The 15748-nt window shown below is 43.2% G+C and overlaps 1 long non-coding RNA gene across 3 annotated transcripts in view; it reads left to right on the top strand.

Annotated features, from left to right (window-relative positions):
- Positions 1 to 15748, top strand: part of LOC146862169 (uncharacterized) — a 334729-nt gene that overhangs the window by 135214 nt on the left and 183767 nt on the right. Inside the window, exon 5 of one of the 3 annotated variants that reach the window (XR_014978390.1) lies at positions 5489 to 5912. The exons of the other annotated variants lie outside the window; for them this stretch is intronic. This is a non-coding gene — a long non-coding RNA (uncharacterized LOC146862169). Of the gene's footprint in view, positions 1 to 5488; positions 5913 to 15748 lie in introns of those variants that run through there. 3 annotated transcript variants of the gene reach the window in all.

Below are 15748 nucleotides of genomic sequence, written 5' to 3' on the forward strand. Positions count from 1 at the left end.
CCTCCTTCTACCTTTACCCATTCCTCAAACCCTAAAATCAACATTACGTCCTGTTACCACTACTTGCCCCATAACCGTAAACTCACTCTTACCTCCCTTTATCTCTATTTTCCCCTGAACCCTAAAATCACCCTTGCCACCCTTTATCTCTACTCACCCTCAAAAGCTAAAAGTACTGTTAACTCCCATTGCTTCTACCCACCCTGAAACCCTAAATTCACCCTTACCTCCCGTTACCTCTACCCATCCTGGAACCTCAAATTACCCTTTCCGCCCTTTACCTCTACCCACCCCTGAACCCTAACCCTTACCTCCCTTTACCTCTATCCACCCCTAACCCTAAAAGCATCCTTACCTCTACCCATCCCTGGTCCGTAAAATCAACATTCTCTCACTTTACCTACAGCCATACCTGAACCCTAAAATCACCCTTATGTCAGGGGCATAACAGAGTCCACTGCTGCCCCCGCAGTGCAGGCCAGGATTCCTTTCTTTAAAGGGGCCCCCACTCCGCCCTGAGGAGAGCCCCACCTCCACCCTTAAGCCACCCTTAAGCCATGCAATTGAATGCCCGACAGAATGTATGCAATGGCATGGAATAAGAAACATATAAATGCTCGGTAGAGTCACTCTGCTTCCCCTAGCAGATAAAAACAGAAAAGCAAAGCAATACTGTTAATTTAATATTTGTAGCAGAGGCCCAGCAAAAGGTACCCAGGTGTCTATGCCAGGGTTTTAATGCAGGCCCTGCGACAGGGGGGGTGGAGTGGTGTTGGGGGGGGCAATTGCTCCGGCCCCCATTGAGCCCAAATCCATTGAATATCTATGCAGTCTGGTAGATGCCGGGCTCCTCATTACATTCTGCAGTGGGGCCCCCATAATTTTGTGTAATGCTTTTGCTTATGACCCTTTACCGCTACCCATCCCTGAACCCTAAAATCACCCTTGCGTCTCTTTGCCTCTACTCATCCCTGAAACCTAAATTCTATTACCTCCCTTTATCTCTACCCATCCCTAAACCCTAATGTCAGCCGTCACCTCCTTTTACCAATTCCTGAACCCTAAAATCAACCTTACGTTCCTATATTTTCACCCACCACATATACCTAAAATCACACTTACCTCCCTTTACCTCTAAAACAAAGTACCCTATAGTCACCTTTACTTCACTTTACCTCTCCCCATCCCTGCACCCTAAAGTCATCCTTACCTCTTTACAGCTATCCATTCGTAAACACTAAAATCAACCATTACCTCCATTTATCTCTATCCACCCCATAACACTTAAAATCACCTTACCTCTCCCTGCCCTGAAACATTAAATCACCCTTACCTCCTGTTACCCCTACCCACTCGAACCCACAAATCACCATTGCTTCCTGTTACCTCGACCCATCCAGAACCATAAAAATGCATCCTCATCTCCCATTATCTCATCCCAACTGGAACCCTAAATTCACCCTTACCTCCTTTTACCTCTACCCACCCAGAACCCTAAATGTACTCTTACCTCCCTTTACCTATAGCCACCACTGATCCCTAAAATTACCCTTACCCCCTTTACCTCTATTCGCCCCCAAACCGTGAAAGCATCCTTACCTCTCTACCCATCCCTGAACACTAAAATCACTGTTATGTCCCTACCTCTACCTATTCCAGAGCTCTAAAATCTTTTACCTCTACCCATCCATGAAACCTAACATTACCCTTAAGTCTTTTTACCTCTACCTATTCATGAACCCTAAAATCAGCCTTAACTCACTTTACCACTACCTATTCCTGAAACCTAAAGCCAACCTTACCTCCCTTACTTCCACCCACGACTGATCTCTAAAATCACCCTTACCTCTCTTTACCTCAACCCAGCTGAACCCTAAATTCACCCTTACCTCCTTTTACCTCTTCCCACCCCTAAACCCTAAGTTCACTCTTACCTCTCTCTATCTTTTCCCACCCTAAGCCCTATATACACCCTTACCTTTCATTACCTATACCCACCTAAATCCTAAAATCACCCTTACCTCTGTTTACTTCTACCTACCCCAAAACCCTAAAATCACCCTTGCCTCCCTTTTACCTCTCCACACCTGTAAACCCTACAATTGCTCTTAGTTCCCTTTACCTCTATCCATCCCTAAACCCTAAAATCCTTTATGTTTAAAAACTATCATAAAAAGTATGTTATTTGCAAAAGAAACGTACCTGTGTGGTGAAGTACTGCCCAAGGTGTTTTGGGTGCATGATTGGTTGTTTTATGCCCTTCGCTATGTTTGGTGGGCACCTTAACCTCTTTGACAGTTTGCCCGCTCCCTTTCCCCCAACCCTGTGGTACTTTAGTCCTTGTCTGCTGTCGCATGCTAAACATTTTGTTTTACCCATAGGGGACTTAGAGCCCACCCATTGCTTATCATGAGTTGACATCATCATCACTCTCATTTCCTTGCTTCTCATTTTCATTACTTGCCGGTTTCACTTTCTCTTCATCTGTTTGTCCCTTTCATGGAGCATGGACCAAGTACTGATTCATTGCTGTATTAGTGTCCTTCCACTGCTTGCGCATCGATTCAGGTAAATACGTTTTTGTTTCCCCTATATTCGTTGCTTCCTTTTCATTGCTGCTTTACTGCTAGCCTCTCCATCCACTCTTCTCCCATTGCTATTACTTGGCTCCCTTCCCTACCCCTCCTGTCATTGTTCCTTGCCCCCCTCGCTCCTGCCAGAAAAAAAGTGCTAAGGCGCTGCGAGCGCTGGCTACGTCATAGCACTTGTTAGTAAATGTGCGATAAAACAATATTAATAAGAGAAATGTTTGAGCAGGAAACAGCAGAGGATTTTATAGCAGGTGTACAAACCACATCTCCCAGACACTGACTACGGTGGGAAAGTGCAAATATCCTATGTCCATCTGTATCCTCAGACTCAAAAGCACAACACTTGCAGGACTGGTTGCTCGCAGCTGTGCTTTGACATTACATAGACTAAGAGTGCAGACATATTACAATGCAAGTTCTAGCAGTGAGTGTTTATTTTGAAATTACACATATTTGTTACTGTGTGCTGATTTTTAGGAAAGTAGAGCACAGTGATTGTTTTACAATTCGTCAGCATTAAAATTGAAAATGCGTAAGTTGAATTGTAGTTTTGTTGTTTTGTTTTGCATATTTTTGCAACTGTGTCTCCGCACAACTCCTGTCATGTTTTGGAGCCATCTGTGACCTCCTCCAGTGGTCCGTAGGTTTATCCTGTCTTGTAGAATTGTTTTCCATCAGTCCTATCTTTCAATTACTGCATAAATGTTAGTTAGATATGTGCTCGGTGTTTGCTGTTGGAGCAAAGCTGCTTCACCATCGCAACTTGTATTCTTCCACTAAGCGTCCTTTCTGCAAACATTTTGTTCTTATCTTGTCACATTTGTTGTGTGTTCAAAGACAGAGGTCAAATGTCAGGCTCTGTCTTTTGAGGGGGCTTGGTGTTTACTTTTCCTTCTCTGACTTCAAAATAAGAGGATTTATGTGACAATAATGCCTGGTACTAGGAAAGAAAAAGTTTTTTTTCTAGCACACAACAGAATTAAAATGTCTGTACATGAACTGTGCAAATAGTTCAGAATATATCAAAATTAGGAAAGCACAAATGCAGCTTTTTTTTTGTAATTCGGAAGTGTGGTGGGAACAATTATTTTAATATGATCAAAATAACTCAGTACACTAGATGATGCCATTTCCACACATTATACATGTGTGCAGTGTATAGCTTTATCAGTAAAACTGTGTTTACAAATGTAATGGCCATTTCAATTGAAAATGTGTTATCTGTAATTGCAGTGTGTTACCATGCAATGCATACTCCACACAACGCTACTTCACTCTACAGTACTCCATTCTACAACAATCTACTCCACTCTTTGCCCTTCCAATCTATGCCCCTCCACTCTAAGCCACCCCACTGTATGCCACTCTACTCCACTCTACGACACTTTACCATACTCCACTCTCTTCGACTTCACTACAGGGCACTCTACTCCACTCTACTCCCCTCTATGCCACTCTACTCTACGCCATTACACTGAATGACACTCCACTCTATGACACTGTATGCCACTTACCAACACTATATGCCATTTTATGACACTGTATGCTACTCCACAACCCTCCATGCCACTCTACTTTGCTTTACGCCACTCCACGCTACTCCACTCCACTCTACACCACTCAACTCCATCCACTCCACTTTATGCCCCTCCAGTCTATGACACTCTAATTTACTTCACTCTATGACACTCTACGCCACTCCGCTGTATGACATTCTATGCCACTCTCCGACACTCTATTCCACTCTCCAACACTCCATGCCACTTTATTTCACTTTACGTCACTCCACTCTACACCACACCACTTGACTCCACTCCACTCACTCTGCGGCACTCCACTATATGCCCATCAACTCTTTGACACTCTACTTTTCTCCACTCTATGCCACTTCTCTCTACGACAATCTACACCACTCTGCTCTTTGACACTCTACTCCACTATACTCCACTTCACCAGTGGTGTAACGAAAGTTTAAGGGGCCCCCCTGCAATATACACGGAGGGGCCCCCCTCCGGATTTATTCTGGAGCGCACAGGCAGAAGTACTGTGCCGAGGGGGCCCCCTGCAGCTTGGGGTCCCCCCGCACCGCCTGCGTTACGCCCCTGCACTCCACTGTACAACACTCTACTCCACTCTATGCCACTTCACTCTAGGTCACTCTACTCCACTCTACGTCACTCCACTCCGCTCTACGATTCTACTCCACTCTGCTTCACTCCACTGTATGACTCTACTCCACGGTATGCCACTCGACTCTACGTCTCTGTGCCACTCTACGACACTCTACTCCACTCTTCGCGACTCTACTCTTTGCCACTCTTCTCCTCTCTTCTTCACTCTTAGCCAATGTACTCCACACTCCATGCTGACCAGCATCCACGCTGGTGTACAACAGGGCTAAACACATTGGCAAATCCAGTACCTCCTGTATAGGAGAGTCCTTTTGGCTTTGCCAATGTTTGTTAATTTATTGCACGTTTAACGCGCGTGAGCACAGAACCAGACAAAGAACTGCCTGGACAGAGTGAAACAGCAGGGCCTCAGAGAGAGGCGCTCTGAGGTAAAGGCTGGATGCGTCTGTGAGTAAGTGATGCTAATTGGAGACAGAACCTTTTTACTCGCCCTGGTCTGCACAGCTTGACGGCCGGCATCAAAGCGCACCACGGCTTTCTGAAATGCCACTTTTATGAGCTGCTTGAAGTGGGTAATTATTAGTCAGTGCCTTATTTTTCATTATTTATACACTGGACTCTCTTTTAACTTGAATAATGATTGTTTAGTCTCAACATAAGCAAATGCAGTAAATGTCCGCAATTGAAAGCTTTTGTGTTTCACCCAGCAGCATGCATTACTTTGCGATATGAACCCACTTAACTCCGTTCTATTCTTTATTTTAGATAGCAGACTATCCCTTGTGTTTCTGTTTCCACTGTCAGCAAGTTCAATGATGCAACAGGACAGATGCAACTAAGAACTAATTCAATCTGGAAACGCTAACGAGGAAATAATTGCACAAATGTAACGATTGTGCTGAAAATGATTTTGATCATGTGCCACTGTGTTATTCCAGTTGTAGAGCATGTTATTTTTCTCTCCTTTCTGAATTTGTATCACATGATGGGCGGACAATCTGGCTGTTAGATTGTTTGTTTGAGTTTAATTGTCTGGCTTGGTTTGCTGTCTGGTCCCCCCTGTCTCAGCTCTATACATACCCCCTTGAAGCTATGCAGTCAGTTGCAGAGGATTAATTGCGCAGCATTGGGGTACCTCTCATTGGCCATGGGTTTACACTACTGGCCCACCATGCTAGAGCCTTAAACAATTGTACACATAATGTATAGCATTCAGTGTGCTATTAAAACATATCTGGAGTAACTAATGCCTTTTTTTTTCTCAAGCATTGCATACCCTGCGGGCTGTACCTCACATTCCAAGGGCATAACCTGAAGGCTAAGGTTGATGGTTAGTGAAGAGAGGTGGAAGACATTAGAAAAGTGCTGGAGCAGAGTTTTCTGTTGAAAATTTATCGAGTTTAAAGCTCCAGTTTCGTCTATATGTTATGATTTTAAAACACTAATTTGTAATGACTAATTAATAGTTTGTTTTGTCTGGACTAATCAATATTACTAATGAGAGAAACTACACGTGGGATGCATATATGTTGCTTAATAATAGTGTGCGGTTTATTCACAAATGCTATTTGTTTTGTGTTTGTGCATTTAAAATAATGTGTACTAATGCTTTATTGTGTTGCAGAAGGCTAGATAAATACATACACATAAGGGTATTAGAGGGGTTTAACACTGTACAATCTTTATGATGTGGTAACGTTGTTTTTGTCTCTTTTAATTAAGATGGTCCATTTTGGCCTAAATAAAGATGGCTGCCATTTACAGCCTGCGCTCGAGTGATCGAATTTTGATGAGAGGCCTTGCTGAACATGGTCGAGAGTCACCTGACCACAGCCTTTGCCTGGTTAGAAAGTTTTCCGTGAGGGCAGCAGCTCTGGGAACGAGTCCAATTGTCCTTGGACAAGGATAAAGTCACAATGAACAATGACAATGCTGCGGTGGCTCTGCTAAGATATCAAGGAAGAGCATTTACGAAAGAAACATTTGCAAACTCGAGTTTCCTTCTTCCGTCTTTTTATTTTTGTGATTTTTCCTGAGCAGAGGTTTCCTAAATGTATCTAAAAGACTTCCTTTCCTGCTCGCTCTGCTCAGTGGCTCAACAGATATCTAATATTTGTTTGTTACCTTTATTTGCAACATACACTATAAGTATGTTAGACTAGAGAGGGTCCATGTTCGTTCGCTGGTTCATTCTTTCATCGCGTTTGGACGTTTCCTATGCTGAGGACGGCGGCTCGAGAGACTTTACCGAGAGACCTGTCCTGTCCCGTTTAGCTAGAATAGGTAACTATGAGAATAACGATTTTGCTAATGATTGACTTTACATTTGAATTAATTTTAGATAAACAGGCATTTGTTTGAATTACAGTGTCGGGTGTTTATTCTTTGTCATTTATTGGGTTTCAAATGTATTTCTTATGTTCAAAATCATGACTCAAGGCAATGTCATTAAGGTCGCATTGACCTCATTGTAGATGCAGATTGGTTTAGGTTTCCTCTCCTATATTCAGTGTGGATAGAGTAATAGTGTGAATTTAGTGTGATGGGCCCTAGCGTATGATGAGTGATTGCGCGTGTGACTGTAGATTTACTCTGTCCGTGGAAGCAGGGAGAATTTATATGCGCCGATCTGCAGCAGTTTCCTGGTAGCAGTATGATGGTTGTGATCATTGTCTTGATCTGATTAGATTGCTTGTACATAGGCTTTGATTTATTGATTATTGATTGATGTTGGTATATGTACTAATACTATATGTTGAGGTCGTCGTGTTGAGTTCTATGTAGTGTGTGCGGCTTCTGGAACTTGGGAGCTGGTGACAGTTCCGTAGTAGGGCAGAGGGAAGTAAGTGCTGCTCTCGGGAAAAACGGGATTGTTGGCCCTGTACGTATGCGGGGAAAAACGTGTGACAATTGAAGTTGCGCGTCACATTGTCTGGGTTCGGAATCAGTGACATCGTTGTGTGTTACTATTAGGGACATATTTTCGGTATAAAAGGAGTGCGTATGGTAGCGAAGGTTATCTGTGAAACTCTGGCCTTAAGTCCCAGGGATCCGTATGGTTTGCCGTTAAAGCTTATCGCTGGAATAGTAATAGGTATTCTCTAAGCTTGTTTGAAGAACTGGGCAGAGGTAAGCTGCTTGGTTAACGTGTGTTATAATTCTGTAGTGGGACAGATTTTTTGCTGTTCTCTGGAAAGGCAGAATTCTGTGTGCATGTGCTACATTTTCTGGTGTGAAAGTGTGTGAATGTATGAGCATTTAATTGATTGTAAGACTCTTTGGAGCAGTCCTAGAGGAAACAGTTAATGGATGCATGTTAGAAGGGCAGAGTAGAGGGATGTGCTACTGTGTCAACGAAAGTAATTATTCCGTGGTGGAGCAGAGGTAAGCGCTGTTCTAGAGAGAAGCGGGATTCTTGTGAGAAAGATTTTCTATACTATTCTGTGGTTAGCGAAGCAGACAATGGAGATGTTTATATGTTGTAACTAATAGATTTTGTAGAATCTGAAACGAAGTCTACTAAAAAGGCTTTGTAAGGGAGGGGTAGACGAGTAACAGGAGACAGAGCAGAAGTGTTTGCAGCGACTGCTGACGTCATTCAGACCGCGCTGTGATTGGATAGTGACTCAGAACAGTGCTCGCGCTAGGATTGGTGCGTTGGTGTGAGCCGCGCAGGGATTGGAAGATGTACAGAGTGACGTCGACGCTTCAGGATTGGTGCGTTAGTGTGAGTCGCGCTGTTATTGGACAAAGATCCACAACTGTACGGAAGGGACTAGAGAATATTGGTAAACGTTAAAATGTATTACCAGCCGGAAGAAAGGAAGAAAAAATCTGTTCGGTAAAATAAAAAGGTGGTTCGACAAAGATAAAAATGTGATAACTAGAGAGGGTGAATTGCTACCCCCGACGAGAACTCCTGCATCCTTCATGGTTGCGAAATATGGGTATCATACCTGTATATGGTTGGATAATTGGGCTAAGTATACTAAGGATGATGGTGTCTTAGCATTCCCGGAACATGGTTCATTTAATCTGGCCGTGTTGAGAAATTTACGAGAGAAGATGATGTGTCTAGAACCTAGACCAAGGCCGACACAGTTTGAGGCGTTGGTGGAATGGGAAGATGAGGTGCATGAGCGAGAAAAGCAGAGGAGTGGAGGCAATTATAGGTCCTTTTTTGGGAGGAAATATGATCGTGAGACTCATCTTGATCGAATGAGAAGATGGCGAGATGCTAGTATGTCAGAGGGATTATATCCTATGAGGACTGTTGATGAAGCGGAAGGGAGGAAAGGTGCAGAAAAGGTGCCTGATGCAGAAGTGAGAAGGTACGGAGTTACTGATTATGAGGATGAGGTCTTGGATGACATGATTTACAAGAGACCACCTCCGTATAGACCAGAACCAGAAGAGAGTACGCCAGTTTCTACTCCTGTAAGAGATACTTTGCGAATTATTAAAACTGAGGTTGTGACACCTGATCTGAAAAGTAGTAGCACTTTCACGGAAAGGGAGAGAGAGAGAGAGCGTGAGAGAGAGAATCAAGTCAGTGAAGAGAAAACAAGAGAATTAGCCAGAACCACATCTGAGCTGACTGAGAAAATCCGTGAGCTGACGAAAAATCTTGAAGCAGTTACAGTGCCTGTAACTATTGGTCTGGTTGTGCCTATTTTTGATAAACAAAGAATGGGTGAAAATAGTTTGAAGGTTCCTTATGTTGGAAATGGTTTGGTTGGTGCTTGTACTTTGGAAGAATCAAGAATGAGAACAGGAGGAAATGATTCAAGGCAGTCGAGACATGACACATGTAGTGGAGGATTAGATGTGCAGCCTAATTCAGGATTGAATACTGGTTGTTTGGGTGGAACAATTTTGGAACCACAGAGGATGACAGAACAAGTGGGTGCAGTGAAAAGGTCTACTGAAATAACAGCTGAAGATTTGAATGATTGGTTGAAAGTTCTTCAGAAGAAGGATAAAGATTCACAGGCAATTGATGTAGCCAGGTTACGCATGGAATTGGAGGAGCTTATTGCAGGGACAATTCCTACAGACATACTCAAAAACCATCATGATGGAGAATTGTTGTTTATGTGTAAGAGCATCACCTGGAGGGCTAAGAATACACATGAAAGGTTAAGAGCAATAGCGAGTGAACAGGGAGTTGATATGGATAAGGTGAAAGCTTTGCAGAAACCTTACAGAGTGGATTTTACAGATAGAGATATTGAAAATCTAAATGGTGCTGGCAGAACAGGACAGATTAAGGAAATGATTGCCTTATTGCGAAAATGGGGTGATGTAGAAAAGTGGAAGGATAGGTGGTACAAGAAAAGGGAAGATTAAGTGGACAGGACTTACTCAGCTTTTCCTGTGAGAGAAAAGGAGAAAACAGTGGATGCTTATCCTATGAGAGAGATTCCTGGAGGAGGATATGTACATGTCCCATGGACTAGACAGGATATTTTATCATTTACGAATGATTTCCCTCGACTGAGAGAAAAAGCCCGTTGAGTGGTATAGGCAGGTAGACAGGTTTGTGAAATTGTCAAAGGTGCTGTGGATTGACCTGAATAGTCTGTTTGATATAATTGTTCCAGCAGACTTGTGGGCTGAGTGTAAAATAGTTGTAGATTGGCCTGCTAAAGAGTATCCAAGAGATCCGAAAACAGGAGCACCAGATCCAGAGGTCATGAAGAAATATGATCAGGTAATTGTATTCCTGAAAAATAAAGTACCCCCCAAAAGAGACAGACTGGGTTAAGATAGATCGAACACATCAGGAAGCAAAAGAATCAGTTCATGCTTTTTACGAAAGGCTGATACTGGCTTTTAAACAGTTCAGTGGAGATGAACATCTGGGTGATAAGGATTTGAGTCATTTTGTTTACAGGTTTGTATATGGCCTGAGACCTGAAATAAGTGAAAGAATACGTGAGCATACAGTTGACTGGCAGAGTAAAAAGATTGATGAAATCTTGAGACATGCAAAGTACTTCAGTGATGAGATTGAGGCAAAACAGAGAAAGCTGAAAGAAAAAGCAATGTGGGCTCAGGTGAAAGTTGCTGAAAGACAAGAAGCACAGTTGATGAAACAGGCAAATAATCCAGGAATTAGACCCAGATATGCTGGAAAAGGAAAGGGGAATTTAGAGGAGGCTAAAAAGAAATTCCCTTGTCACAACTGTGGACAATTGGGGCATTGGAGATCCGAGTGTACCAATCCACCATTAGTGAGTAATGAAAGTAAACCCTTAAATCAACAGGTGCAGAACGAGGGGTGTAATCAACAGCAGCAACAACAGAAGGTTGTCAGACAGCAGAGTCAAGAGCCAAAACCGCCCTTGCCGCAGAATAGAGGGTCCCAAAAGTATAACCAGGACTCAGGATTCTACAATGATGAGCAGGTAAACAAACCGAGACGTTCTAACCTGGTACAGCAGTACTGGTTAAAGAATGAGGGGAGTGAGTCTGAAGGGGACTATTGACGGTGCCGAAGAGAGGAGGAAGAGTGCATACTTGGCGCAACTCTAGAAATAGACCAGGCAGGACCATTTGTAGATGGGAAAATAAATGGGGAGAGTGTTACTTTTTTGGTAGACACAGGAGCGACGAGATCAACTGTCAGGTCAGCAGATATTAGAAATCTTCCTCTCTCGGACGAAGCAATCCAAGTAGTTGGTGTAGCCAATACACAGATTAAGACTCGTCTTCCCGAACCAGTAAGGGTAAGAATAGGGAAATTTTCAGACATGCACAGATTTGTTGTCTGTGACACTAGTCCAGTGAACTTGTTAGGTAGGGACCTATTGTGCAAGATGAATTGTACAATTTTTTGTACTCCGGATGGAATAGCTTTTGAGACACCAGATGAGGATGTTTTGTACCGGATGACTCTAGATAATAGAGAGAGTGAGATTGTTGGTACATATGCTGTGTTTAATCCAGATGATTTGCCTCAGGAGTTGAGACACACAGTGAAAACAGCTGTTTGGGATTTTACTGGAGAAGATGTGGGATTGATGAATAATGTAGATCCAGTGAAGATTTCAGTGAAAGAGGGAATCACTTACCCTAATATCCCACAGTACAGACTGACACCAGAGATAATTGAGGGAATAACCCCTATAATTGACAAGATGATTCAACAGGGTGTTTTGAGAGAATTACTGAGTAGCCCGTGTAATTCACCGATAATGGGGCTGAAGAAACCTAATGGAAAGTTCAGGATTGTACAGGATTTGAGAAAAGTTAACAAAATTGTGGTGGCATGTTGTCCCATTGTGCCAAATCCTTCAGTGATTTTGTATCAGATTCCACATGATGCTGAGTGGTACACAGTGATTGATTTGTGTCATGCTTTCTTTTCAATTCCATTGCATCATGACAGCCAGCCGATTTTTGCATTCCGGTTTGGCCAGCGTATTTTAGCATGGTGTCGTATCCCACAGGGGTATACAGAGAGTCCTTCGATATTCAATCAGTTGTTGAAAAAGTCATTGGAGAGTTTGATCATGCCTGAAAGCTCAGTGCTAGTGCAGTATATTAATGACTTACTTGTGGCATCGAAGACACGTGAAGCTTGTGAAGGAGATACCATAGCTTTACTGAATCATCTGGCAGATGGAGGGTTAAAGGTATCTCCAGCCAAATTGCAATTTTGTAAGAAAGAGGTGCATTATCTTGGACACAATATTGAAAAGGGTCTGAGAAAGGTGACCGATGACAGGATCAAAATTATCAGAGGAATGAGAGCCCCAATGACCCAGAGAGAAGTGAGGATGTTTCTGGGGATGGTGGGTTATTGTCGTCAGTGGATAAGTAGTTTCTCTCTGATAGCAAAGCCACTGATTAAGTTGACCAAAAGTGAGGTGAGAGACCCATTGGAACTGGATGGGGAACAAATGGCAGCATTTGAAGAGTTAAAGAGCAGAATGTGTGAAGCCCCTGCTTTGGGAATGACAGACTATGAGAAAGAGTTTGAGTTGTATTGCAGTGAGAGAAATGGGTGTGCACTTTCAGTGTTAATTCAGAAGCACGGACAACTGAGAAGGCCGATTGCGTACTTCTCATCGACACTTGACCCCGTAGCTGTGGGTTTGCCAGGTTGCCTGAAAGCAGTAGCTGCTACATGCAGAAGCTTGGAACAGAGTGAGGGTATAATAATGGGATATCCTGTAAGGGTGTTCGTACCTCATGATGTGGCAATTCTTTTGACAAGAAGCAGGACTCAGTACATGTCACATAGTCGGCTGACTAAATATGAGAAAATCATTCTGGGAGCATCAAATGTGACTCTTGAGAGATGTGTGAATGTGAATCCAGCAACGTTGTTACCAGATGCTGATAATGTGAATGTTGGAGATGATGTTGATCATGATTGTTTGGATGTGCTTGACTATTGCACAAAACCAAGGCCAGACATAAGAGATTTACCATTGCCTGAGAGTGATCATGTGCTGTTTGTGGATGGATCGTGTCTGAGAACTGATGATGGTGTGCTGAGTGCAGCATATGCAGTGTGCAAGGTATCAGAAGTTATGGAAGCTTCGTCTTTGAAAGGAGTGAGATCTGCTCAAGTGGCTGAATTGGTGGCATTGACAAAAGCTTGCAAAATTGGGAAAAATCTGAGAGTGACTGTAATGACTGATAGTCAGTATGGATTTGGAGTCGTTCATGATTTCGGCCAGCTTTGGCTACAGAGAGGTTTCTTGACGTCGAGTGGGACTCCAATAAAGAATGCTGAAGTGATTGGGAAATTGCTTGAGGCGATACAGCTGCCTAAAGAGTTAGCAGTTGTGAAATGTGCTGCTCATGGACAAGGAGATGATTTTGTCACTCTTGGTAATAGATTTGCCAATGACATAGCACAATATTGTGCTAACAACAATCATTCGATTAATAGGGCACGAGAAAGGGAAATGTATTTTTGTTCTGTGATGTTTACTAATGTCCTAGAAACGTGGGATGAAGTGAAACAGTTGCAGGATGAGGCAGGAGATGAGGAAATGAGAGATTGGATCAAGGCAGGTTGTGCCCCAAGAGAAACAGATCATGTTTGGATCTACAGAGATGGAAAACCAGTCATGCCTAACTCAATGTTGTCGACAATGGCAAGAATGTATCATGGCCAGGGACATTTGGGAAGGGATGCAATGATCAGGTCTTTTAAGCAAACCTGGTACAATGCAAGGTTCAGGTTGATTGCAGAGAGCATCTGTCAGAGATGTTTGATCTGTCAGCAGTTCAATACTGGGAAAAAGACAGTGGTGAGTCTAGGAACAATAGGCAGAGAAGGAGGTCCTTTTACCAGAATGCAAATAGATTTCATCGAAATGCCCCAAGTGAACAAATTGAGGTATGTTCTAGTGGTAGTCTGTTTGTTCTCAAGATGGGTGGAGGCCTATCCGACTAGGAGAAATGATGGAATAACAGTTGCAAAGTTACTGTTAAGGGAGTTGATTCCTAGGTACGGGTTCCCAGTGACCATTGAGTCTGATAGAGGTGGACACTTCTATAATGAGCTCATGGGTTTAATTTGTGAAGCATTGAGCATACAGCAGAAGCTACATTGTGCATACAGACCAGAGGCTTCTGGTGTTGTGGAGCAGATGAATGGCACAATAAAAAACCGAATTGGTAAGATGTGTTTAGCCACTGGAATGAAATGGCCTGATGTCTTGCCTCTAGTGCTGATGACTATTAGGTCTACTCCAGATAGAACCACAGGTTTGAGTCCGCACGAAATCTTAATGGGACGTGCCATGAGACATGCATTTGTGCCTGTCAACAAGTTGATGACAATAACTGATGACATGATTTTGGATTACTGTAAAGGCCTGGCTGACGCAGTTCATTCTGTGTTTCACCAGGTTGGAGAAGACGCTACCACACTTGAGAAGAAGCAAGCCCATGATCTGAGTCCAGGGGACTGGGTGAGGATTAAGGTGCACAGGAGAAGAAATTGCTTGGTTCCAAGGTGGGGAAGGCCGAGACAAGTCATTCTCACTACGACAACTGCAGTGAAGTGTGCCGGTGTGAAAAATTGGGTGCATGCGAGTCATACTCTGAGAGTTCCAAATCCAAAGGATGGGACTGGTAAGGAGTATTTTGAAGAGTCAGATTCCAGTGATGATGCAGAAACTGAACCAGTGAGAAGGGGGAGAAATCCTGAAAGGGGTGAAGGTGAAACAGAATTGAGTGATTCTTTCCCCTTTCCAAGAGAGGCTTCAAGAGAAACATTGAGAGTCTCAGAGGAGAGATCGGATTCTGTAAGAGTGCCTGAAGTTCCAACAAGCAGTAGAAGAGAAAGGAGCAATTCCACAGAGATTACACCTGAATCAGATGAAGAGGTTGAAAATCCATTTGAGATTACACCTGAAGAAGCAGGGTCAGTAGAAGTTAGAGAGGGACAGATTGCGGAAGACCCCCGAGGAGGTGTAGGGAACATTTCTGATAAGCTAGGTGAAGGGACAAGTAGACAGCAAGAAGACCGAGGAGGGACAGAATTAGGGAAGTATCAATCGGTGGGGGAAAAGACTGTGGAGCAAAAGAAAATTGTTGAAGAACAAGAGGCAAATGAGACAGAATCAGATGAGAGTGAAAATGAGAAATCAGAGGGTCGAGTTCTGAGAAAGAGAACTTGGATTGGAGAAAGAAATAACAAAGAGGTGAGACCAAAAAGGGTTGTAAGAGGAGATCTTTGGCCCAACAGGATAAAGAGGTTACGATACAGACTGACACAAGCAAATTCATCGAAAGCTGAACAAGTGAATGAGGTGTCCAGTCAGAATCAAACAAAGGGTGAAAAACAAAAGGTTACAAAAGAACCAGAGGAGATCAAGAGAATCAGAAAACCTAACCAGAAGTATAGGTCACCGGAATGGACGTATGTGGCACTGTCTGAAGGCGAAGAGGCAGAAAGTCAAGGAAATCCAGAGGGGACCGTACGAGAAGTGGTTGAGGAGAAAACTGTTGGAATTTTAAAAGTTATCCTGACTGATATTGGAGAAGAGTCGGATG

This window comes from Triturus cristatus, chromosome 2_2, assembly GCF_964204655.1.
Source record: "Triturus cristatus chromosome 2_2, aTriCri1.1, whole genome shotgun sequence".
NCBI classification, from domain to species: domain Eukaryota; kingdom Metazoa; phylum Chordata; class Amphibia; order Caudata; family Salamandridae; genus Triturus; species Triturus cristatus.